The following is a 27,803-nucleotide window of genomic DNA, read 5'->3' as shown; positions in this document are numbered from 1 at the left end:
AAAGCGACCATTTTTCAGAGCTACCATTCACTTACATTATATAGAGATATTTTATTGGTTGAGTAGAGTAGAGTAAATTTTTATTTGCATAAATATTTTGACATAATTTAGCAAATAACGTCACATTATTAATAACAGAATTAAAAAAAAAATATATTAGCATCACAAATTAAAATATATTAACATTACAAATTAAATATCCCGATCAGGGAATCCCACGCCAGGCACTCAGCCACAGTACAGGGCTTAATTTTAACTAGGTGTTGAAAAACCTTTCTTTTAAAAGCTCTATAGTGTGTTTCCCGTTGAATTTCAGATGATGGACTATTGTAAAATTTAAAACAGGCATACAAAGGACTTCCCTTTGTTAGAGACAATCTGTGAAGTGGGAAATTCAAATTAATGCTTCTTGTATTATATTCATGATTTGGAAGCAGATGATAAAACAAAGTAAAAATTTTTAAAGAGGAACATAATACCTTCAAATATATAGATGGCTAAGAAAGTGAGTATATTGAGTGATTTGAACGGCCTGTACAGGATTCTGCCGCCTTTAATCCTAATATCACCCGGACTGCCCTTTGTGGACTATAAAGACAGTTGAGCTATCCACTGCAGCATTCTATATCGCATAACAGAATAAAAGGTTGCATAATATACTGACAGTAAAATCCCCTGGTCTAGATCTATTCAATAAATACTCTTAATGAGTAGCAGGCTATATTCAGTTCTTTTGTCGCATTTGGTATTTTCCCCCCAATTCAGGTTTTGGTCAATATGAAAACCAAGAAATTTAACTGATCTAGCAGGTTCTGTATTTTTTGATAGAACATTGACTGTATCTGGGAACTGTTCTCGTGACTGGCTGGTTCTAAGGTAATCAAAAACTGTCTTATAAGTATTAAGCACACTGTTCAGCTTTGTGTAGAGGTTACTCTGCCACTGTAAAGAGTGTTTAGAACACCGTATTGGAGTCATCAGCGAAATTTACAATACAAGGTTTGAGGAACCACTAACCACCGCGTTTGGAAGGTCATTTATATAGACCAAAATAAGAAAAGGCCCCAAGACGCTCCCCAACCTTACATCCATTTAGCATATGCTCAGTGTTTAACCAATCGAACCATGTAAATTAGGATCTTTTGACGTAAACTTGCTTTAATTTTGTCTGTCCATAGTTTCAAACAGTGAAACGATATACTAAAGTTATGCTTACCGCTCGGACACTCCATGAGTGTCTCACAAGTTTTTCTTACCACAATTTATTCTACTGCGTAATTTAGATATATTACATAGCTATCTTAATCGGTTTTAATTATCCCATTGTAGTCCAGCTTCCCATTTATAGATCACTGAAATTTTTTTTTTCAACCCTTAAAATTTGTTTAAATTTAAAGAAAAATTTTCCATAGATATTGTAGTCTGTAGTAACCTGAATTATAATTTCTGTTGTGTTATATTTCCAGTATCTGTTCAATAAAAATTATAAACATAGGGCAATTTAGATTCGATTTAGTTTAGATTTACACATTTAATAATAAACGTTTCACATCTCCCCTTTTTTATCGGTTACTGGACTATTCTTGAGTAAATGTTTATTATAAACTATGTTCATGAATAAATCTCGAAAATATAAATTGTTGAATCACTATAAGTTTTATTTTACTCTTCTATAAAGGAGCCTGGTACTTAGCGTTATCAAAATGTGCAGCATTTCAGTATTTATGTTGAATGTGAATCTGTGCACAAGTCGTATGTTTTTTAATATTACCATTTGACCAGTTTTTAATCATATTTAGGAAAAATTATTCCGCAGTAACTAATATTTTAATTAATATTATTTTGAATAAATATAAGAATAAAGTAAACGAAATTATTGTGAAATAATATTGACATAACTCATTGAAGCATTTTATACGCGGAAAGCTTATTCGATTCGGTTATAAATTTTGGGATTTTTGTGGTAGTAGTGGATACTTTTATACTGGCAAAACAATCGCTAAAAGTTATCGCGAATATTTGACCTTACAATCAAGAGTAAGCAGTACTTGATATGTTAGATTGCATTTATGAACCTGCAAGTGACTGGGCATTTTTTAATAATTTATTTCCTAGCAGAGATTTATTATTTCATTTACAAAAATGTGTATACCGAGCATAATTAAACATATATACCAAAACGCAACAGCCAGTGTTAGAGTGGGTGATCGTCAAACCCAGAAATTCCCGATACAACGTGGAGTACGCCAGGGGGACACCATATCGCCGAAACTGTTCACTACGCTTTTGGAATATATATGTAAAAGGGCAAAACTGACCGACAAGGGCATAAACATAAACGGAGAAAAGCTTAGCCATCTAAGGTTTGCAGATGATATTGTACTAATAGCTGATAGGATAGATGAGGCCAAAGAACTTTTAAATCAGCTCTACCTTTCCTCGCTAGAAGGGGGATTGAAAATAAATATATCTAAAACCCAGATGATGACAAAATCTTGTAGTCAGCGAAGATATATGCGTAGGAACAAGATCCATAGACCAGGTAATGGCCTATAAATACCTAGGTCATGAGATTCGCATAGGAAAAGATAACCAAACCGTTGAGCTTCTCCGTCGTATAAGACTGACTTGGGCAGCCTTCGGCAAGCTGAACCATATTTTCAAATCGTCTGATATACCAATATGCCTTAAAAGAAAAACGTTTAATCAGTGTGTTTTGCCAGTGTTAACTTACGGTGCCGAAACGTTGACCATGACAAGGAGAACAGTTCAAAAGATCCGTGTGTGTCAAAGGGCGATGGAGCGTGCTATGTTGGGCGTTTCACTACGAGACAAGATCCCAAATCGCCAGCTACGACAAAGAACAGGAGTGGCTGATGCAGTAGAGAGAGTAGCAACACTGAAATGGAACTGGGCAGGTCACGTGGCTCGAATGACAGATAATAGATGGACAAAGCGGATACTGGAATGGAGACCAAGAGATGATGCCTACCGAAGCAGAGGTCGTCCACCAACACGTTGGACTGACGATCTAAAACGTTGTCATAGGAATTGGATGCAAGAGGCACAAGATCGAAATAGATGGAAAATTATGAGGGAGATCTATGTCCAGCAGTGGATAAGCGAAGATTGAATGATGATGATGATGATGATGTATACCGAGCAACAGGAACATTGCGGGAAAATAGATTAGCAAAGTGTCCTATACAAGATACAAAACGCTTGGTAAAGAACGAAGAAAAAGAACAAATCATAATAAGTAGGTAAAATTCTTATGTTATTGCTACGTTGTTGCTATGTCACCGATTTTGTAGAATTTAGCATTATATTTTCCTCCGTGGAAATAGGAGATGCACTGGACTCTTATACTTGCTCTATGGGACGCTTCTGTTCAATATCATCGTGGAGCAATAATAAGGAAATTTATTAAAGTGATATAAGATGGGATTAACATTATATATAGAACTAGTCCTTCAAATAAGAAATGAAATTAAAATATTTAGGTATATAAATATCAGATTTTGAAGCAGAAACATTAAAATCAAGAAAATACTGGAACAATAAAAATACTCATTGGCGAAAAAAAAACAATTGTATGCACATTCGAATATATTAGTAATTTAGGTCATCAGCGACGACCTAAGCACGGATAGGGAGGGCAGTTTTATGAAAAAAAAAACACGCAATTTTTCTAAAATCAAGAAGAAAGAAGTTTTCCTGTCAATTAATAACTTCTTTGATATCGGCATCTCTAATCAGATTCACAATGTTTATGAGTTTACGTTGTTATATTTGTGTGCTTCATGGAATCACGCACGAAATTAACAATGAATGAAATATGGAGCCAACGTGTATGTCCCAAGACTAAAGCAGCCATTAATTTTGTCCAATTACAGCGATCTCTGTCGACATCTTTGCGTCTTCTTTTTTTATCTAGATTTAGTTACGTTATGATTTCGTTAGTCGATACCGTGATAGTTGCCAATTATACGGTGCGATTGTCTCCTTTTTCGATACAACTCTCGATTAAATCCACCTCGTGTAACACAGAGGAAAGATCGCCAGGTCTCGATTTGTAACAGTCATTGTTGTCAAGCTGTTCTCGTTGCGGTAATTATCCCTGCGAGGCGGTTTTCTCAAGCTTCGGGCGCAAACTTTAACACCATTCAAAATGAGATTGAATTGCTCTTTCATTTAGCACTGGCGGATAGTCACGACGCAGACAATTTACCAATCTAAAAGTACCGTTTAACACGGTTAGTTTTTATTTCCTACTCAGAGAAAATCTTTTCTTAGTTTTAAACTAAACTTTTAGATTCTACTCCCGTCTAGGATTAGAATTTAAAAGTGATCTCTCTAATATACAATGATTATACTGCATTCAAATGTCTCATTTCTGTACGATAGATGCGTTTTTTATGAATTTCTCCTCCTCTGTCAAATTTGTTTTGTTCCACTTTCAGCAAAAATCCACTTTTCATCTAATAGGAAGATAAGGAATATTATTTTTTAAAAGTTATCATTTCTAAGACATCCTATTCCTTTGTGAACAACACAAGGAATTTAAAAACAATCTGTTTTAGAACTTTTCAGAGACTTGTGCTGAAATTTTTAAATACATTTCTTTTATATTTTTTAACATTGAATCTAAAGAAATAAAATGAAAAGAAATGGTCATACAAAATAATTTGAACCGAACGTTTCTATACACCTGCATTTTTATTGTTCTATTCGCACTATATTGTGTTTTTTAACAACCGGTCGTAAAACATTTTAATTGATTTTTGAATTTATAAAACTAGAAAGCCATAAAAAGATGGTAAAATCTCCCTTCGCTTCAAAATGTTTACAAACGGCTCGTTTACTTGCCCGCAAAGACACAATCATATCGTCCTCGCAGGTTAGTAGAATCATATCGCTCTCCTCAGTTAATAGAATCATATCGGGCTATAATATAACCATATCGCGCTTCTCAATACATATATATCTATACTTCTCACAAGTTACGTAACTCGCTCGCTACGTATTAACTAAACCCTATTCATTTTACAAATTCCCAATCGTCAATAGAACCACGTGTAAGCCAAACAGAGTCGTACTGATGTACGACCTATGTATCATATGATTTTTAAAAATATTTACTTTTGAAACTGTTAATGTAAGAATTTCTTGAAATTTAATCATTATATCACAATTAAACTAAACTCTAAAAAATAACACGACCACTAAATAACTTAACAATAACTATAACATAAATATAACACAATATATTAACTTAAAAATAAACACGATACAATTTGAATTTAAAATGCTGGCAAGTTGAGATCTGTAACATGAGAATCTGTCTCGCTTAAGGTAATAAATTATATTTAATAGCCTCTTGACGAATGAGACGGCGAATATCAACACGTGCTAATGTTTACTGATGGGAATTTGGTAAACGAACGAACTTTATACATACTGAAGTCGACATAGCAAAGTAGTTTTTTAAACTCAGTTATTTCAAGACAAATTGTAATCATCAAGTGTTTGTAAAGTCGATAGTGCTTAAATAAAATCAAATATTAGCTTGCAGTCTACATATTTGTTCATCGAACTATGAGTTGCTTCGACAAAGGTTAATTAATCTTCTATATTGGTTGATTTTGGTTCTCTACTTATGTTGGAAGAGAAAAACACTCCACAACAGTCTGTAAGCATTGGATCTGCGTTTTTGACCACCATAAACTTATTATGGCTCAAAACGTTTCGATATCAAATTAGTCAATATTCGGAGATGAGGTAATGCCGTTTATAGTTTCAAAAATTTTATGTTTTAAATCTTATACTTTACTTTAAGTAAATATTAAGCTGTTGTAGTAACTCTGGTAGCTCTTGAAACTATCACTAGCAAAAGCAGGCCTATCGTTTCAATGCTGAAAATTAATATTCAAATTATTTTTTATCAAGACTCGAGGTATAAAAAATATGTTTTTAGACATGGTGAATGTTTCTGACAACATAAACGTATTCAATAAAATTTTACCAGACTAAAACAGAGATAAGTACACTTATGTAGTCTCGATTTTTCCGAAGTTCTTCATTGACGACGATAATAAGAAAGAGCGATGAGGAACACTGGTTCTTAAAGCTAACGGTAGCTGCAGTTAAACAGTGTCAAGTGTCACGAGTCTGTCCTCGAGCGATCACATGCTCCGATTTCGACGTTTTTATAGGAGAGATAACATTTCATGAATCATTTAGTCTTAAGCAGGACAAGTCTGTGACAATTCTGGCGACAATTAGTTCATATTGGAAATATTCTAAGGTATATTTTTATCAGAAGATATTAGATATCATAAGTATGATAGTGTTTTTGTATACTTCATGAGTCTTTAGTTAGAACTATGAAATATACAAAGCCATTGCATACCAGAAAGACGAGAAAAAACTAATGGTTGTAGAGACATTTCGAGGAATAGCAAGTCTATAAACTAAGCTATTGTTAAATTTGAAAAATTGATGATAATAATAATAGCCTCCCTTTACACCGCTAGCTTGGCTTTGGGATTATAGCGAGGTAGTCGAAATGATTCGACCATCAAAAGAACACCTGAGAATTAAAATAATATAGCAATAGACAACTATACTATTGAACGTGTGAATGCCTTCACATATCTGGGCACATAAATCAATCAGAAGAATTCCGTAAGTAGCGAAATTAATGCACGTATCTCCAGTGCAAATCGTACATACTATGCTAAATAATAATAAGGGCACTCATTTTTCCCATAGCCACATATGCATCCGAAACGTGGACCTTAAACAAAGCGGATAAAAATAAACTAGACGCTTTTGAAATGTCTGTATACCGCCGCATGTTAAGAATATCCTGGATTGATCATCGCACTAACGTATCGATAATAGAACAACTTAAAGTAGATAGATTGCTTAAACAAATACAACAGAGATATTTGCAATATTTTTGACACATTGCTAGAAGAACAGGTACGATGGAAAAACTGATAGTCGAGGGTTGAGTTGAAGGAAAGAGACCTAGGGGAAGATCTCGAAGCCGTTGGGTAGATCAACAAAAATATTGATTAACCAAGGGTTACATGAACCCGAACAAATAGCCCAGGACAGAGAAGGATGGAGGGAAATCGTGCAAAAACTGTAAAGGTCTGATGGTATCACCACATCCCAAAAGGGATTAGGACTGAGGAGGAGGAGGATGCTAATAAAATATTGATGACATCGAAATTATTAGACAAAAGAACCAAATTGACTATCTGCAGAACTTTGATTAGACCCGTAGTAACCTATGGTTGTGAAACCTGGGTAATGACGGAAAAAGAGGAAGCCCAACTCAGGACATTCGAGAGAAAGATACTAAGAAAAGTATATGGCCTGGTGCCAGAGGAAGACGGCACGTGGAGAATCAGGAGAAACGACGAGGGGAATAAACTGAATGAAGGGTACGACATTGTACGATTTGTGAAAAGTCAAAGACTGTCATGGCTGGGACATGTTCAGCGACAAGAAGACACGAAAAAGACAAAGAAGATGTTACAGTGGAAACCGGTAGGAAGGCGGAAAAAAGGAAGACCCAGGACGAGATGGTTGGATGACGTGGAAGACGACCCGAAAACCATGAACATAAGACAATGGAGGAGAAGGGCCCAAGAGAGATCTGAATGGAAGGAGATAGCCAGACAGGGTTAGACCCATCAAGGGTTATGATGCCAGAAGAAGAAGTCGAAATAATTACCATCACTTAACGGCTAAGTCGGATAAGCGATTCTACATACGCAGCTGAAACATGGTCTCTCAAAAAAAATCGATAGGAGTAAGATCGATGCCTTCGAAGTGTGGGTCTGTAGAAGAATTCTACTCGTGTATTGGACAAAACATAGAATCAACCTGTCAAATTTGGAAGAGCTTCATATAAAAGACAGGCTATTAAAAAATACACCGAGCATACCTAATTTACTTCGGCCACTTAGTTAGACGAAACGGGCACCATGGAACTATTGGTAGTGGAAGGAAAGGTGGAAGGCCGAAGACCAAGAGGAAGATCTCCAACACGAGGGGCAGACAAAAATGGAGACTCTGGTGGGAAAATCCTTACATAAAGCCGCCCATATGGCACAGGATCACAGCCGATGGAGACAGCAAGCTAATAATATTTAGAGTGTCACCACGCTCTGACAAGGACTCAAGGAATGAGGACGAGTCTGCTATCTCTTGGGCCTACGGTATACAAGAAGGTAAAAGGGCCAGTGCTACGTTTCAACCGCCTATTATTGCCCCTGGTGTTACCCAAGGCACCCATTTTCTTCAGGCTGAGTCGAAAAATTTATATTATTAATTCATGAAAATTGATCAAAAACTAAATAAGGGAAATTTTGAAAGCAGAAGACATCGTCAAACTTCCTAAGGTACAAAAACTCAGATAGAAGGACATCTTCATCATCATCATCATCTTGGTGCTACAGCCCTTAGAGGGCCTCGACCTTCTCAAGCTTTCTACGCCATTCTATTCTGTCCCTCGCTTGCATTTTCCAGTTGCCGACTCCGATCTTCTCGGCATCTTGTGTTACCCCGTCCATCCACCTTAGCTTTGGTCTACCCCGTCTTCTCATTCCTATGGGTTGCGCTGTTAGAATCTTTTTTATCATGTTTGACTCAGGGGCCCGGGCTACATGTCCTGCCCACTGCAGGCGGTTTCGCTTAATTATAGTGGTAATATCTTTACCACCAAACGTATGCTTGTAGATATTCTGCAGTTCAAAGTTATATCTACGCCTCCATACTCCGTTCTCACAGACCGCTCCGAATATCTTGCGTAGCACCTTTCTTTCAAAAATGGATAGAGCGGATTCATCTGTTTTCGTTAGCGTCCATGCCTCTGATCCATATGTGAGAACGGGGACTATCAGTATTCTATACAGCCTTATACGAGTTTTTGAGACAGACGTTTGTTAGCTAAGTACTTTGATAGACCATGATAACACCTGTTTGCAATTATTATTCGCCTTTTTATTTCCTCAGATGTGTTATTATTGGGGTTAACCGATGTCTCTAGATATATGAACTCTTTGACTGCTTCGAAGTTTTGGTCATTGATGATTAAATTTGTGTCAACATTTCCAGCTCTTGTGTTTGTGTTAGTCGCCATGAATTTGGTTTTATTTTGATTTATCTGTAACCTAATTCGTTCTGCTGCTGCTACTAGCTCGGTTAGGATTTCCGCAGTTCTCGCCCTAGTTCTTGTTATAATGTCCACGTCGTCTGCATATGCTAGAATTTGGACTGATCTATTAAATATTGTTCCCCTGCTATCTAAATTAGCGTCTCGTACAACTTTTTCTAAGGCGACATTAAAAAGCTGACACGCCAGCGCATCTCCCTGCCTTAACCCCCTATGTATTTGAAATGGGGTTGACGAGTCGTTTTGAATTTTAACTGCTGATAGCATCTTCGCCATTGTCACTTTTATCAAACAGAATTTCTTTCTTATTTGATAAATTTTTAGCAAAGGGTTTTCTCGTTTTATTGTACAATTTACCTTACAATTTCAGCGAACATCATGATGATCCTTCAAGAATTTTAATAATATGTTTAATGAGAAACTCACATTTTAATTTTAATTATTATTATCGACACTTCTGTAAGTGAAATTAATACAAACAGATTTCGATCAATTTAACTTGATTTTTCATAACTCGGTTCACTTATTATACGTAATATATACAGTAGATCCCAGAAAATTTTCTTAAAAAATTAGATTTTATAATGTTACTTGTATATAATATCAAATTATAATTAGTTTTGGTTTTGCACGTTCTAGTTAGAAAAGACATGTGTATGATTATATACAATCGCTGAAACTCTACATCTAAGAGATTTAATAATGCTATTAGTGCGTTAAATCTAGAAAAACAAGTTATTGAAAAAAGTCCAACATTGTAATTCGCATTATTCCACCATTATGTCAAAATAGAGTTTTAACTGTTTTATTTGGGTTACAAGTAACATAGTTCATAAACATAAATTTATCGACATCAACAAAATGCTACAGACATTTATATATCCGATATTTTGATAACGTTTACAAAAGGCTATAAATCAATATTTTTACGTAACACAGCTGTACCAACACTGCATTATTTACTCATTGATTTTTTATTTGTTACAGGTAAATAATCTTATCTTTCTGCGGCTCGCAATTACCTATACGGGGTAAGTAGTCATTATACAAACCAGTGATACCAAGGGCTAATTATCTTCGAGAAGAATTGTTTGTAGGCGGATCGGTTCAGTCACCTTTGCATTTTGTGGATTGGCGTGTTGTTTTCAAAGATTCCAGGAAGTAATCATTCAAAACACGTTTATCTAAATGAATCCGTGTAAATTGAAATGATTTAAATTCAACTCATAGTAAAATAGATAGATTTACAGCTTATTTCACAGAATGCGAGGAAGTATTTGATACGTAATAATTACTGTAAAAGTAAACAATTATGCTTCCCGACGATTTGGACATATGGACATATACCATGAAAAACCTATCAAATTTGTTTTTATTGTTATGATTATTATAAGTTCTAATTTATTATATTGTTCTTATTTTAATTTATTAAAAAAACACGATAATTTATATCAATTTATTAAACCACTGTACAACAATTTATTTGACTAATAATACATAATTGATATATACGAACGTTACAATTAAATCGCGAGCGCGAGCTTCTTTTTTTGACTGTTCTCTTCCCAACAAAATTTCTCTTTTTATATAAAACTCCGTTAGTTTCGGAATTCCCTATAGCAGAATTTACTCGAACATTGTTGGTGGTGTTGACAAGAATAACGGAAACTCCATCGAATAGACTAGAAGGCGGTCAACGGCTAAAACTAGTTTTTCAACTGCTTGGAACCCTCGAGTCGTGGATGACTCACCATAATTCGGGTCTAGAGGTTTCTGGTAAACAAACGCCGAAATGACTACAACAAAAACAGAATTAGTCATAATATATTTACAGTTTTATAGGCCATGATATTTATTATCGTAACATTATTTTAATTCTGGTTAAACACTATTTCTATCTGGTACTTGATGGTCGTAGATATACAATATCCTTTCCTTTAACTATTAACCAACCAAGAAGTCCTTGCTTGGATAATGTCCATCAATTTTCTTATGGGGTGTTTAAGGATTTCTCCTGGTTTTGCAGATAAGATATGCAAAATATACAGGTTCAAATTTTAGTGTGTGGTATACCCATACTTAATATTTCCTGGTGCTTACTGTATGCTGATGATGCAGTGTTAGTAGGCAATAACCCTGCATGCAACAAAAACAGGAACAGTGAAGACAAGCTCTTGAGACAAAAGGTTTAAAACTTAGTAGAACAAAACAGAGTATTTGGAATGTTCATTTAAATGGAGTTACATACAGTTCATTAATTATTCACTCAGTTACATTTAGTTCATTTAAAATGATACGTGAAATGATTATAAAAAGTAATAGTTTTATTTACTTAGGGTCAGTATTACATATTAGTCGGGAAATAGATGGAGATGCATGCAGTATAATTAGGATGGGATAGCTGAAATGTGAGGAAGTCAAGGAGTGGTGTGTTGTATAACAAGAAATTCTATAAAACTCGTAAGTCCCAGCTTTGATGTACGTAACTGAATATTGGACAAGTTAAAAATAAAGAGGAACAAGGAATGCATGTGGTGAAAATCAAAATGCTTAGATGGATGAGTGGAATGACAAAAGGGACAAAATTAAGAATAATTATATTAGGGGAAGTATAGAGGTAGCACCAACTGATGCCAAAATGAGAGACCATGTGTTAAGATTGTTAGAGCATGTTCAACGTCGAGACGTTAATCAACCAATACGAAGAATTGCTGATTTGCAAGTTCCTGGAAAGAGTAGAAGAGGAAAACCAAAGAAGACCCGGGGCTTAAGCAGGACATGTCGGTAAAGGGGATTATAATATTGGGATGAATCAAGATATAAACTTATGCAGAAATTTAATTAGGGAAGCCAATGCTGCATAAGGATAAAGGGAAAGGGAATGATGATGATTTCGGTGTCCATTACTTTTTGGATTTATTTTAAATCCTGTCTGTTTATGATCATACATTTGCGTTTATTTCTGTTAATTTTTAGGCTCACATTTTTTGAATAGCCTATCTATATGGAGTATTCGAAGTTATTGCTTGATTCATCAACCTTATTGTAACATTAAATGAAGTAATTAAGTTGGTATGTTCCCTCGATTGTTTATTTGGTTGAACAGGTTACATATGCTTTACGTCTAATAATTTCAATTTCCGAGTTTAAGTTATCCTCCCCTGACACTTTTACGTATTTTAAGTTTTCAATGGTTTATCTGACTTCCTCTAATAGAATGGAAAGCAAACAAATAAAGCATATGAACCTAAAACACTGATTGTATTTATTTGTCACCTCTATTCTAATGCATTATAAATGTGTGTTCATTGTCCCATCTCAGCTTTTTTCAGTATTTCTTTAGGATTGAAACACACGTGTAAGGCCAAGTACAGTCTTTATTTGAGGTTTCGGCTTGAAGATCGGAAGCCGTTCAAAATACAATTTTTTAATTACGGAAACTATCTTATTTTGTTTTGTTCAATTAACTATTGTTAATTTTCAATGAGTTCTACGAAAAAATCATTTAGCGTTTTATTGCAATGGTCTAGGAGCCAGGGGTCTATGCACTTTTATGTCCCCTCTTTACCTTGACTTTTTTTTATATTTTTTTGTGTGTAAAATCGATTTTTCGAGGTTCATCATTATCTTTGGTCTACAACCCTGTGTGGGTCATTCTCCCCTATCTTTCGCCCTGGCTTTCCAATTTCTGACCCTTAGATTCCTCAAGTCATCTTCGACTTAAGTTTTAAATCTAGATCTTGGCCTGCCTCTCTTCCTGGTTCCTACTGGCTCTTGATATAATATCTGTCTTTGGAATGTATACTCCAGTGTCCATTCTTTCAAGGTGTCCTAGCCACCTTAGTCTATTAATTTTAATAGACCGGACGATGTTGCATTTTTCATAGCATTGATACAACTCAAAATTGTAGCGCCTGCGCCATATCCCGCTTTCTTGTACTCCTCCGTATATGTGCCTAAGTATTCTTCTTTCAAAGCGGCCTAACAGTTCTTCGTCACTTTTTACCTTAGTCCATGTTTCTGACGTGTATGTCAGGATAGGTTTAATAAGAGTTTCATATATTAGTATCTTGGTTTTTCTGCTAATTTTTCGAGGTTACCAGGCTAAAAACTCTCAGCTAATTTGTTATTAACAATTGAATTGTTTAAATTATTGTATATCATTGACTATTAGAGATATTTAATTTTACCAAAATGAAAATTGTCACTCTTGAAAAACTGAACAAATGAATGTTGAATTTAGTTATGTATTGGTTTTTATTCGTTGGGAGCCGTCCGTGTGTCTCAGTTCCATATCTTGGTAAAAAATTAGCATAGAAACGTTTACCAAAGCTTAAAATGTTCGATTTTCAAAGTTAATAGCTTAATTTTGTTTAAATCTCTTATAAACAAATTAATTCGCAACTTTGTAGTGAAATTTTTAATGTTTAAATTGTTATAACTTTTTTTTATTAATAAAGAGTAATCTTGCAGTTTTCTTTAAAGCTGCAACAATTATCAGTAGTAATATCCCTAGGACATTGATAACAGACGAGATAATTTCATGACAATCGAAAGCTCGTTCCTTGGTAACAGCACGAAGCCGAAGGCTGAATGCTGTTACCAAGCAACGAGCTTGAGAAATTTGTCATGAAATTATGAGGCATTCATCAATGTCCGAGGGATATTCGGCGGATAATTTTTCGAAAAAAAAAATCATAACTCAACATAACGAAACATTTATTTATTAAAAGTACAGTTAGTGAAAGTACAATTATTAAAATTTATGTTAACATTAGATTATTGCCGAAACGTGACATTTTGAAATTTATTTGGATGAAGTTGTCAAACTCGATCGTGTTGTCATAGGGATTGAAAATTGCACTGAATGCAATTATCAGTCTAATGTTGACATGATTGGGTGAAATTGTTCCACATGACACAAAATGACGAAATTTGAACGGTTGTTAGAACAGTCGAAAAATTATCTTAAAAATGAAGGGGTTTTGTCACTCGCACGTATGAAAGCTAACTTATACTTGGAAAAGTACCATGTATGGCGTTTACCAAACGACATTTCGTTTATTTTTTCAAAAGGAACAATTTTCATTTTGGTAAGATTAAATATATCTAATAGTTTAGGAGATACACTCATTTAAACGATTAAATTGTTAATAACAAATTATCTGGCGGGTTTTCAGACTGGTACCCTCGAAAAATCGAATCTACTCGCCAAAAACATAAAGAACAAAAAAACGTGAAGGTACCGAGAGGACATCAAAGTGCATACTCGAACCCCCCTGGCTCCTAAATGATAATGCGTTGATGTATTATATTCTTATGTACATATTTCCGTTTGATTTGTTTTGGTGCTTACTGCATTTATGATTTTGTGAAACTGTCCCGTGTATTTACAGCTATATAGAACGATACAAATCAAGCAGGTGGATTTTTGCAATGGTTCAAAATAAGGCAAGGATTTCCGGTAACAACGAATGTGTATACTATAATTTAATGGTCTCAACGATATAAAACAAGTTGATACACCTAAGTCGATGTATTAAGTGGGAACAGTTTACATTTCAGGTCAGAAATGAGTCAGCACATTTAAATTTGTTTAAAGAGGAAATCGAACTGTTGTGGGATGGGGTACTTTGACATAGAGAGGAGTATTGATGTATCTAGATAAAAATTTGAATTGTTGGTGAACTTATACACTAAAGGTTTATATATTTTATAGAATATTTTATCATTAGAGTGTGTATGACTGGTGATGTGGGCTATTAACTAAACTAGAAACTACTCACTTCAACCAATATAAAGATGTAAGATAAACAACTATTTTCATTAAATAGTATCCTTACAATAGTATGTACTTTCTCACTATACGTTCATACTCCTCTTGTTATTGGATCGTTTCTCTAATCGAGTTTTGGACCACAATGACATACCTGAACAAAAGGAAAATGATATTAATGTTACAACGTAATGCTCAGAATATGCTCAAAAATTTTTGTAACAAAAGAACCATGTTATTTTGTTAAATTTTATATAAAATTAAATAAAGCTCAAATCATAATATACTGGTTTTATAACTCATGTCGCATTATATTTCCGGTTTTAAAACTCATATCGCGTCATAAGTTGCAATATATATATATACAATTTTCTCTATAAATATCATTTTAAGCACCGTAACCATATATGTACCATATACGTCTTCGTGGTATGTTTGTTATACCACACAGTTACCTACTTATTAATTATTGTTTTCTCAGTTAATTATGTATTGATTTAGTCTCAAGCTACTGGGAAAGTAGAATATGTACACGTTCACTGTTTTTACCATACAAATATACAGTTAGTTTTTATTTGCAGAATTTGCTCCTCTCCAATGACTTGAAGGATTTCCTTTTCATATTACTGATATATTTACTTAGATGTAGAACGTCTAATTTTATTTATTTATTGAATCGGCGGTTACTGTTTGGAAATAAAATAGTTGCCATGTAGAGGTCATGTATAGCAAACTTTTTGAAAAAAAAAGAAGGTATTAACATGTTCTAAAAAGCGACGTTTCTTGGTTCTTTCAAGAAACAGATATAATGAACATAAATTTAGGTTTGTCAACGGAAAAAACAATTCCACATAACCCAACTATTTAATTACATCAAATCATGAATATATTCTTAACTTGGACATTTTACTTTAAGAACGAAAAAGTAAACAATTGGCTCGAAATTGTAGAAATGAACGGTCTGGAACAGATTTTATACTCGAACGAACAAAAAGATATTGGTAGGTCACTCTTATTGTCTCAAATAATGAATATTTGATTTGATAATCTTCATCCAGCCTTCTATACATCAAAGCGAGCAATAGCTTCTTTTGCTAGAAAATGTATACTTTCACACATTTCGTATAGCCAGCCCTAAGGACAGAAAACAACATTATTAAATTCTTTTCGTTCATTGCCAATCCGAAGTAGATGGCATCCTTGTATGCTACCACTTGAGTGGGAAACAGTTATAAGGAGGCACTTGTTGGTCTTTTGATTTTATATTTAGCCCAAGCGTCTGATCAAGACATGGGAGGCCGAAATGACGCCATAATGCTGTGTAGTTTACCACTTCAAACGCAGAGTGTGACAAATACATTAAAAAGATTGCAAGTTTTTGCTAGAAGATGTGAATATCATTACGTTCCCTTATCCACTACTTTATTATTTGTAGTGACTAAGTATAAAATGGATCCCAAGTTTCTAATTTAAGTGATTTCTTGGTGATATGGCAATTTTTATCATTGAAAACAGTTGTTTGTCCAGCGTATGTTGACCCAAAGAGATTTGTACATCGTAGTGCATTATCCTGGAATTAGTTAGTGCACCATCGTATTATCTGGTTGTTTTAATTAAGAGCGTAGCTGCATAATTGCGTTTGTACTAAACGTTTTGCATAAATAATAAAAGGAAAACATATTTTTATCATCTAAGGAAAAATCAGCTTTTTCAGTCGAACAAACAAGTCGTCGAAGCATTTATGAGTCCGAAATAGGTATCTCAGAAATGAGATTTTGGTATGCTTCGACCGCCACATCTTGACCGTCTTGATGCAAAAGTACGTAACGATTCCAGTTGTGTTTACGAAGTTCGTCAATCACTTCTGGCAAATAAATGACGGTTCTGCCATTTAACATTGACGGTTCTACTATTCTCTAACGAAATAATGGCAACATGTCACTTTTGTCTAAAAAAAAAATTCGCGACCATTTGTATGCCAGCGCTGCGATCGCGGACTATTTTTGAAAATGCTCAAACCGTTGATCGGTTTTTCTTTTCAGGCTCATATCACTATATCCATGTTTCATAACCAGTCACGATGTTCCATTCCAAATTTGAGCTGCCTCCTTTGAATCGTTTGAGTGTGGAGCGAGATCAATCGACACTTGCCTTCTTATGTGCAGTAGTCAAATCATGAGGCTTCGAAAATAATGTAGATATCTATATAAAATATATTTGTGATCACCAGATGATTCTTTGTAGATTTTCTTTTAATATTTCCAGATTTTGTTCTTTATCAACGATAACTGTAGTATTATCAGCGAAAGTGAAGTCTTCTGCCATATATTTTAAATTTTTCATTTTTCTCTCTGATTTAATTTTTTCCATTTCAGATGTTCTCTGATAATTGATTTAATATTAGAGATATACGTATATAAATTATCTGTTATTTTTTTATACAAAAAATGCTATCAAACGAAATTCATTTTGCGATATTAATTGTAATGGTGTACATGTACATTCTCGATTAGCGTACGCCTCTGTGTCTAAGTCAAAGACCTGCTAAATTCTTTATTTGGGATTGACGATAGTCCGAGACTTAAAGAATGCCATTCACGCTCGTCGATTCGTAGAAATCGCAAATATTTTCGACACGATTTAGTACTGCCAGGTTTACATTAACAGTAACCAGTCAATCTGGTCAAGTGGTCTTTGTTAGCTTACCAACTAAGGGTCGGTAACTAAAATGATCAAATACTTTCCTCAATTTTGGTATATACATAATTTGTACCAAATTACATGAAGTAAGTTTCATGATTAGGAAAAACAAATGCCGGATTTAAAATAGAAAACTAGAACCTCATAGTCGAGGATCATTCAATTCACAATATAACTTAAATTTAAATTGTTAACATTTCGACTTCAACATCAGAAGCCGTTCTAAATACATTTATAAATATATCAGAAAAGCCTAAGGCTATTAAAACTAATAAAAAAAACGGGATATGGCACTCCGGGTGGGACCGAGGAGAGGAACCATAACTTTCTTAGCATACACAGTGGTACCTCGACATACGAGTTTAATTCGTTCCGTATCCTTGCTTGTATGTCAGATTGCTCGTATCTCAAAGCAATTTTCCCTATTAAAATGCCATTAATCCCTTCCAGATTTCAAAACACCACCTCAGTTGTTTTGGTTAAGTGTTTTTCAATAAGAAAAATGTTTTTATAAGAAGAAACATTTATTTATAAATAACAAATACATATTCTATAAAAACATAAGAAAAAGTGATATGCTTATGGAAGCGCTTAATTTTCGTCACTTGTCTTCTCTTGTTTTGTCACGCTTTGCTCATTTTCACCTGCAGATAGTTTAAAAAAACTGTCTAAGAAGGTTTTTTTCTTCCTTCCTTTCAGTATATTGCAGAAATGAGTGGTAAGTTTTATTGAACAACTCCAATGCATGATCAGTTGCAATTTTTTCGGGGTGATTTTTATTCACGAATCTACAACTTTCTCCCACATTCCCAAGATCTCCTTTATGTCTTTTAAAGAGATAATCCATCACAGGCTCCTCTTCCAAACCAATTTTTGGTAGTGTTCCCCGACGAGTTCGTTCACATCTCTCCCATCCACCTCCAGGCCCACGAAGACAATCCCAGAGACAATCTTCTCTACCACTGACACATCGGGTTAAAATCCTTCGAAGGCGCTTTCAGCTGCAGCAGGGGAATTTTCGAGGGCGAGAAGGGCTGCATGGGTAGGTTGTTTTTCTGTAGATATTTTTTAACAGAAGGATCAAACACCTGGTTTTTTCCACTCTACAAAGAATTTCCTGGTGACTCACGCCTTCTTTTAAAACCTTATGTTATTTGAACGCTCTGGGATTTTCCGAATGGTATACTAACAAAGACTTGATTTTGCAGTCGCCACTCGCATTGGCACAATGTGCTAGAGTTAATCTATCCTTTATGGGTTTGTGATCTGTCATCGTCTTCTCTTCTGCCGTTATGTATGTCCTATTCAGCATCATTTTCCAGAAAAGCCCAGTCTCATCACAATTGAAGACTTGCTGGAGGACGTATCCTTTGGCTTCTATTAATTTGGTAAACATTTTGATGTAAATCCCAATTTTCACATTCTAACTTACTGCTCACCATGCCTGATGACGGAGCGAATGCCGGTTCTTTGTGGAAGTGTGTGGGATCTGCTTAAGTTAATCATTGTAAATCGCATATAACTTCTCACATGTGAAGCTTTGTGTTAAGGTTCCTCCTTGAAGTTGCTTTTTTGTCAACTACACCATCAGTAGTGTCTTAATTTTTCATGGAGAGAGGTCCGGAGCTTAGAAATTGGGTTTAACGCCCTTAGCTGGCGTTAAACCCTTACCGTACCTTACCGTGCCGTGTAAATTTCGAGTTTCAATTGCTCTCAGTCATTCAGAAGGTTCTCTTCTAATCCTCTCCCTTTTATATCCTCCTCGACTCCTTCTCTCCAACTTAATCTCGGTCTGTCCTTCTTTCGTCTTCCCTGCAGTGTTCACTTAACTACTTTTTTGGGATTCTACTTCCATCCATTCTTTGTACGTGCCCGTACCATCTTAGTTGGTTGATTCTGATGTCCTCTAATATTCTATGTTTAACGCCCATGATTTCTTGAATTCTCTCGTTTCTTACTCTGTATAATCTTGATTTACCGGCCGCTCTCCTCCAATAATCCATTTCTATTGCTTCCAAAGTCTTTATGCTTTTCTTCTCAGTGGCCATATTTCACTTTCATATGTAACAATGCTTAGCTGCAAGACTAGAATAGGCTAAATAATTTTAAACTGTTGTGAAAATTATTGGGTTAAGTTTTATTTACCGACGTATCTAAATATGGATTTTGCCAGGGTCTTATCGGGTAGGATTGCCTAGGTAAATTGGAACTATAAACTGCATAAGCCATGTCCGTACAGGAAGTTTCTCGTTTTTTCAAATCGCTTCCTAACAGCTCTGCAATATTCTTAATAACAATAACAATCTAAGGCTTGTCTATTCCTTGGCGCCATTGTCCAGACTGTTAACTTGATAATGCTTGTCAACATTTTAATCAACGAGGAAATTGATGTATTTTCATGGCCATCATAATCTCCGGATTTTAAGCCAATCGAGTATGTGTAGGACATGCTTTATTCCATTTATGGGCAACTTTAAAATGCGTTTCGTCTAATAGCAAAGAGGACAGATATACCTCAAGCAGACATTGCTATATTAATTTGAGACATATTTATTACTACAGCAATATTATAGTAATAAAATGCCCGAAAAAGAAAAAAAAAACGTTAAAGGAATTTCAGCATGTTAACATTTGTAAGATAATCATTGGATGTTACTAACGAGTCTAAGAAAAAATACAACTTTTGTGGTGTTATTTGTCTTCTCCCTTTCGAGGTAATTGAGAGCCCTCCCTCCTTCTCACTATCCGAAACACCGTCTACGTTATTCTTTATTTCTGATAAGATTAATGTATTATATTATTTTTTCCAAAGCCTATCTACCTATGTATATCTTAAACATTTCCTGCAATTACTGAATAAAAAACAACAGATAATACTAAATATTTATACATATAACAATTTTTTAATGTTTATAAGTTTTATTTAAACATTAAAACGTTGGCATATGCGTGAGATGTATTTGATTGCTCATTTTCCTTCACCGGAATATAAAGTAGTACATTTTTCTTCTTTATTGTGTTTTTGAGCATGTACCGGCAACGATAATTGACTTAAACCGTTGTCTTTGCCATTGTGAAGGTTTTATGTAAAATAAGAGGAGAAAAACATAAAGAAACATGATATCTTGTGATGTACCGAAAGTATGTGCGATGACTTGAATATTTATGGGACCGTATGATTATAGATTCCTTGGTTTTTGAAAAGGTGAACGAACTTTATGGAGTAACAGTTTGAAAAAGAATACTATAAACAATAGATCGGTAATTAAACAATGGTGTTATTTTGAGTTTTATGAGGTTTTTTTAACCAGTGGCTTCCAAGTATAATATGGCCAATTAAATCTAAATTTTTCAACGTACAGTTATCAGTATGTATTTATTCATGTTTGGAAGTTTTATAAGTTAACAAGTTCAAAGTGATTTCTTCTACTTCTTTTTCGTTATTAATTTTCTATAATTGGAACTATTCTGTTTGATGTAAGACCCTTAATGTAGGAAGAATTTTTCAAAATACAGATTTTGAAAAAATAATACAAAATTGTTGTTTTGGTTACGTGTTAAGAATCTCTTTGTTATGACCTTCTTTGATGTTTTATCTCTTTGATTGTTAGTGTGACCGAGGAAGTTCATTAACTTTTGAGACGTTTCTTATCCAGTTATTCCTCCTCCTATCATGTCTAACGTTAATCATTTGTCTTTCCGTTTTTCCATATTGGCTCTTGTGAATGTCTGTGTTTTACTTCTGTATGTAAAGATGGGAAAATACACAATTTAAACATTTTTATTTTTTAGATATTGAGCTGAGTTTACCCAGTTTATCTTATTATTTGTACTGTTTGGTTCTCTTTATTCAGTGTTATGATCTATCCCACATCTGTGTATTCATCAACTTCTTTGATCTATTTCTGCTGCACTAGAATTGTTTGAACTATCTGTTGAACTATTCTATGTAGTTTTTCTTTGTCCATCGTTAAAAGGACAAGAATATTTATTGTGTATTTCATGTAATTTATCTATTTTCCGTCAACATTAATTTTGTATCCCTTCAATTCTAGTTTCTTGAAAATTTGTTTCACTGCAAAATGGTTGCAGAGTTTGTAGCGAAATCGTATCTGATTTTGTAACATCTCTTTTTATAAATATTATGGTATTACAATATACAACTGGAAATTAGTTCTGTATGTGGACCAGGGCACGAAAGCCCAATTTTATTTTAGCCGTATTATGCATAAATTAAGAAGAGAGAGCATAGTAACAAAGACAGAAAAGACGGTCTCGCCACTGAGAGAAAAGAGCGTCTCTCTACCCTAGCTCATTAAACACCAGTGCGCACCTCAAGTGAATTTGGATTTGGGCAGCCTGTACCTACTTGGATGTGAGTAGTCCAGAGGTTTCATTGTTCACGTCTCGGCGCTGGCCAGAGTAACAAAAAGTTGAACATTCTTCTTCTTCTTCATGTGCCTTGTCCGTTCCGAACGTTGGCAATCAACATGGCTATTCTGACTTTGTTTACGGCAGATCTGAATAGTTCAGCAGATGACAATCCGAACCATTGCCGCAAGTTTTGGAGCCACGAGTGTCTTCTCCTCCCTGGACCCCTTCTGTTGTCTATTTTCCCTTGAATGATCAGTTGTAGTACTCTATATTTATTATGTCTCATAACGTGACCCAAGTATTCCAACTTTCTTTTCTTTATACTTATTCCTACCTCTCTCTCTTTACCTATCCGGCGTAGTACCTCTTCGTTGGTCACGTGCTCAGTCCAGGATATACGTAATATACGTCGGTAAGCCCACATTTCGAAGGCCTCTACTTTTTTTATCATTGTTGCGGTTATTGTCCACGCCTCCATTCCATATAACAAAACCGGGAATACATAACATTTCAGAAGTCGAATTTTGAGAGGTAGGGTGAGGCTTTTAGAGGTGAAAATTTGCTTCATGCTAGTGAACGATGCTCTTGCCTTTTCTACTCTTATACGTATTTCCTTTGCTTGATCCCAATTTGAGTTAACTGTTGTTCCCAAGTAGATGTACGAATCCACGTGTTCAATTCTTTCATTGTCTAATATCAGTTGCTGTGGTGGTTGTTGGGTTTTGCTTACTAACATCCATTTGGTTTTTGTGATATTTAGTCTGAGTCCGTATTGTGCACTTGTTTTTTGTATCTTACTCATTAGGCAACTCAGTTCCTCCATGCTACTTGCTAGAATCACAGTGTCATCAGCATACCTTATGTTATTAATTATTTCTCCATTTATCTTTATGCCTTCTGTGCTTTCCTCCAGCGCTGTCTTAAATACTTCTTCTGAGTATATATTAAAGATAATGGGAGACAAGATACAGCCCTGTCGTACACCTGTTGAACATAGTAGTTTAAAAACAAAAATGGCTCTGCGATTTCGACATGGAATGTTACTAAAACTATATACAGTTAAAACGGATGATGTCTTGATCCCAGTCCTCATCTTATGTGAAATCAAGTAGCCAAACTTGGTAACTTGTTGTTACTGTAGCTTTAACTTTCCTTTTAGAAGCTAATCCATTTCACTATCCTCCCCAATACTTATAACGAGGTTCACTTCTGTACCTGCACCCTAGTTTTTGTACCTTTCTTTCAGTATCCATGTTATATATTTAAGGGGGGTGAAAGGGGTTTAGTAAAAAGAATATGCAGAAAGTACAAAAGAAAACATTTGAATCAACGATTAAAAACTATTTTATCATCATTTTGGCTTTACAACCCTACATGGGTCCTCCTCAAGAATTTCTCTCCAGTCGTCCCTATTCATCGCCTTTCTCCACCAAACACGTATTCCCATATTTCTTATGTCTTCATCGATGTTAGCAAGGAACCTTGTAGTGGGTCTTCCTCTTCTTTTCTGGACAATGGGTCTACCAAGGGGCGTTTTTCTAGTTGGGTCATGTTGTTCCATCCGCATTACATGCCCTATCCTCCTCAGACGTCCTATCTTGTATAAGTAATAATAATTAATTAAAGCAAACACAACATTATTTAACAATAAAACACTGAAAACTTTGTTTTCAAAACTTCCACAAAATTTATTTTAAATTCTTATCACTACAGCTGTTTCGGCTGATTGCCTTTCTCAAGTGATCTGTTTTTGGCATGGGTTTACACTTTATAGTCTCTAATGAAATAGGTTGAGGAGAGGAGAACTGTTTGTCTCAAGCTGGTCATTCAGAATTATATCTGTGTTTTTTAACTTGTTGATTTCCATAGATTCTAACAAAGATAGCTTAAGGCCTTTATTTTGAATGTGTAGAATTTTAAATTCGTCATTAAAAGAATGATTATGATCTAGAAGGTGAAGTGCGTATGTAGAATCTGTTTTTCTATTATTGAAAGCCCTTTACAATAGAACTAGTTAATAAAATACAACATTTTCAGTTACCTAACAACTCCAGATTAATTTCATTTGACGTAAAAAATCTTTTTCCTAGTATCCCTCCTACAGAAACTTTTATTCTAGTAAAAAACCTTTTAGACCAAAATAGTACAAATCCAATCATTACATCTGAAATTTTATATCTTCTTGAAGTTTGCATAAACCAAGACTACTTTGAATTTAATAATGAATTATATACAAATAACAGTGCAGGACTTATAATGGGCAATCCTCTAAGCCCATTGCTATCAGATATTTTTATGGATCATCTAGAGACAAAGATTTCAAAACATCCCATATTCAAACAGTTTTTATATTGGTGGAGATACGTAGACGACGTACTGGTATGTTTCACAGGAACTAACAGGCGACTCGACCAATTTTTATCGTATATTAATTCTCTTCATAGTGATATTGAATTTACAATAGAAACAGAACAAAATCAATCCATAAATTTTTTAGATTTAAAAATTACCAGACTTAAAAACAAACATGACTTCTCCATATTTCATAAACCTACCCATACTGACACGACTATTTACAATTCATCATCCCATCCCACACAACATAAACTGGCAGCCTATCATAGTATGTTACATAGATTAACAGCAATTCCTATGTCAAAATATAATTTTGAGACAGAATTAAATATCATTAAGCAAATAGCAGTAAACAATGGATACAACGAACAAACAATTAATAAAATGTTAAATCAAAAACTACACAAAAAAGCCCTGAATTTAGTATTTCCACCACCAGAGAAAAAACCCAGTACCTTCTGCTCGATTACATATACAGGCAAAATATCAACAAAAATAGCCAAACACATAAAAAAGAAAGGAATAACACCAGCTTTCAGAACAAATAACAACCTAGGCAAATATATTAAAAACAATAAGAGCCAACATAAAAAACACTTACACAGTGGTGTGTACAAACTTAAATGTGGCGACTGCCCAAAAACTTACATTGGTCAAACAGGTAGAAATTTTAATAAACGAATAGCAGAACATAAAAGGGCTTTCAATAATAGAAAAACAGATTCTACATACGCACTTCACCTTCTAGATCATAATCATTCTTTTAATGACGAATTTAAAATTCTACACATTCAAAATAAAGGCCTTAAGCTATCTTTGTTAGAATCTATGGAAATCAACAAGTTAAAAAACACAGATATAATTCTGAATGACCAGCTTGAGACAAACAGTTCTCCCCTCCTCAACCTATTTCATTAGAGACTATAAAGTGTAAACCCATGCCAAAAACAGATCACTTGAGAAAGGCAATCAGCCGAAACAGCTGTAGTGATAAGAATTTAAAATAAATTTTGTGGAAGTTTTGAAAACAAAGTTTTCAGTGTTTTATTGTTACATAAAATGAATTTCCATCAAGTAACGGTCGAATCCATCAACATTATTTAACTTAGACATGTCACAAGAAAACAGTTTCAGAATCTTTTCAAGAAATACGTTTTCACTACTTCATGTTGTATTACAAATAGAAAAACGAAAATGGCAATTCTTTTTGGACCTGTTTTATTGTAGGACATTGTTTTATTTGGATGAAAAATACACTAACCTGTCACGTAATACCTTTGTCCTTCGGTTACTAATAAACAAAATAGTCTTGTGGTATTGACAAGTTTCGAACATTTCCAGGACCAACCAGGATAACGTACCACGCAATTTGTAGGACAATTTTGTGTATGAATGGTTATCATTTGGATCTTATAACGTTATTTCTGCATATTTCCTGCTTCATCAGAGATCCGGGAAAGATACAATTTCATACACAGATGATCGGCGAATGTCACTGCCTGTTTCGCATAAGTCGTGGAAGCTACAAGAGGTGTCACCTATTGTGGTGACGATGAACGAAACACGATTGACGAATTGTACTGTTGCGCCTTATATATGGCCTTTCAATTCATCATACCGATAGCAAAGCTTTTGCTGAAGTGTAAACGTTACATTCTTCGAATAGCTCAAAAGGATAGAAACCGACTTTGTTTTGTAGCTTCCACAACTTGTGCGAAACAAGCAGTGACATTCGCCGACCGTCTGACCATCTGTGTCTGAATTTGTTGTCGTCTCCGGAGGAATTAATAAACGTATGAAAATGTGTTTGCATCTTGGTGCAAGTTCCCATGTTTATTAATTGTTCTAACTATTGCGCAATATGGTGTAATATTGCGTGGTTAGCCGGTACGCTCTTATTGTGGCATTGTCTTGAAGAGACAATGCCTTTATGGTTTTATAGGTGGTGGAAATTAAACACAGTCTTTCTAAGAAGAAAAAAAACTCAGCTTCAGAGTCTTAGAAAGTTTGCAGAGCCCTTCGAGCAAAGTGCTCTAGGGAGCTACCCTACACGGGTAAAACCATGCACTATACTTGACTGACTCTACTGACACTACTGACTTGAGATCCGAAAATGTCCCATATTTAAAGATAAATTAACTTTTATATGAAACCTTTTCATTTCTCAACCAATTAAATTTAATTATAAGTTCCAGAAGAAAGGGCGATGCACGTCGAGGTGCGTGATTGGTGGCACCTGACGACATTGTATCTTTCCCGGATCTCTGATGAAGCAGGGAATATGCAGAAATAATGTTATAAGATCCTAGTGATACATTACTAATTAACTGATTACTCATTACTGATTAACATTTACTATTAAAATTTTTCATAGCTATATCAAATTTTACCGTGTCTAATGGTTAAGGTCTAATAGTTTTAACAACTTGTAGAGGAATATTGATAACAGCTATTATGTAGATATATATATATATATATATATATATATATATATATATATATATATATATATATATATATATATATATATATATATATATATATATATATGCACTTTTTCCAGTTGTAGGGAAATTTTTTTAAGATGATGTTATTTTGTTAAAAAAAGATAAAAAGCCAGTTTTACAAGTTCATCAATCTTTTCATCATTAATCTTTTTTGCAATGAGTTATTAAACATATTCTTTTAGATTTGTCTTATCTCATGTTTTACAGCAAACTACTTTTTCCTAGTCTCTTCGTATTAAATTTGATCAACAATAAAAGTGAAACGTGTCGACCCATTTTAAATACTTACCACACGTGTTAGAATGAAAAAGAAAAATCTTAAAGTGATTTTATTGTTGTGATGTATCATTTTACAGAATTTAAGTCGAGTGTATAAAAAAATAAAAACCTGAATTTAGCTCTCACTTCAGCTTTCGTGGTAAATGGAAAGTTAAACTTCCTGTAAAATATGCAACTAAATGTTCATTCGACAAAATTAATACACGAAAGAAACTAGTTTGAAAACAAGTATCGATGTAAATAGATCTTATGCATATATATATATATATATATATATATATATATATATATATATATATATATATAAACTGTTTTGGATGGGTTGGAGTCAATAAAAGGCCTATTGGTTAACTATTTTTTTAATCTCGAGCTTTCAATTGTGTTTACAATTATTTTCAAGAGCTAAAAAAGACAAAATATCTTACAAGGTTGAACTAAAAAGAAAAAACAATTTTTGTTAACTTACCAAATAAAAATTAGTTTAGTAAGTAAAAATTACTGCTAATACATCTTCAAAATATTTAATATAAAAATGTTTTAATCTAATAAATGTTTCTCCGAAAATTTTTATAATTTTGAAAACATTTTTTTAATACAAAAATAATTGAATTTATAAATA

The 27,803-nt window shown here is 34.2% G+C and overlaps 1 protein-coding gene and 1 long non-coding RNA gene across 3 annotated transcripts in view; both read left to right on the top strand.

Annotated features, from left to right (window-relative positions):
* Positions 1-27,803, top strand: part of LOC140445136 (death-associated protein kinase related-like) — a 467,123-nt gene that overhangs the window by 134,267 nt on the left and 305,053 nt on the right. The window lies entirely within an intron of this gene.
* Positions 1-27,803, top strand: part of LOC140446938 (uncharacterized) — a 104,950-nt gene that overhangs the window by 54,426 nt on the left and 22,721 nt on the right. Inside the window, exon 2 of the long non-coding RNA XR_011951537.1 lies at positions 10,181-10,224. This is a non-coding gene — a long non-coding RNA (uncharacterized lncRNA). The remainder of the gene's footprint in view (positions 1-10,180; positions 10,225-27,803) is intronic.

Source organism: Diabrotica undecimpunctata, chromosome 7 (genome assembly GCF_040954645.1).
Source record: "Diabrotica undecimpunctata isolate CICGRU chromosome 7, icDiaUnde3, whole genome shotgun sequence".
Lineage (NCBI taxonomy): Eukaryota > Metazoa > Arthropoda > Insecta > Coleoptera > Chrysomelidae > Diabrotica > Diabrotica undecimpunctata.
Note: the sequence above shows the minus strand (reverse complement) of the source record. Positions and strands in the feature narration are given on the sequence as shown.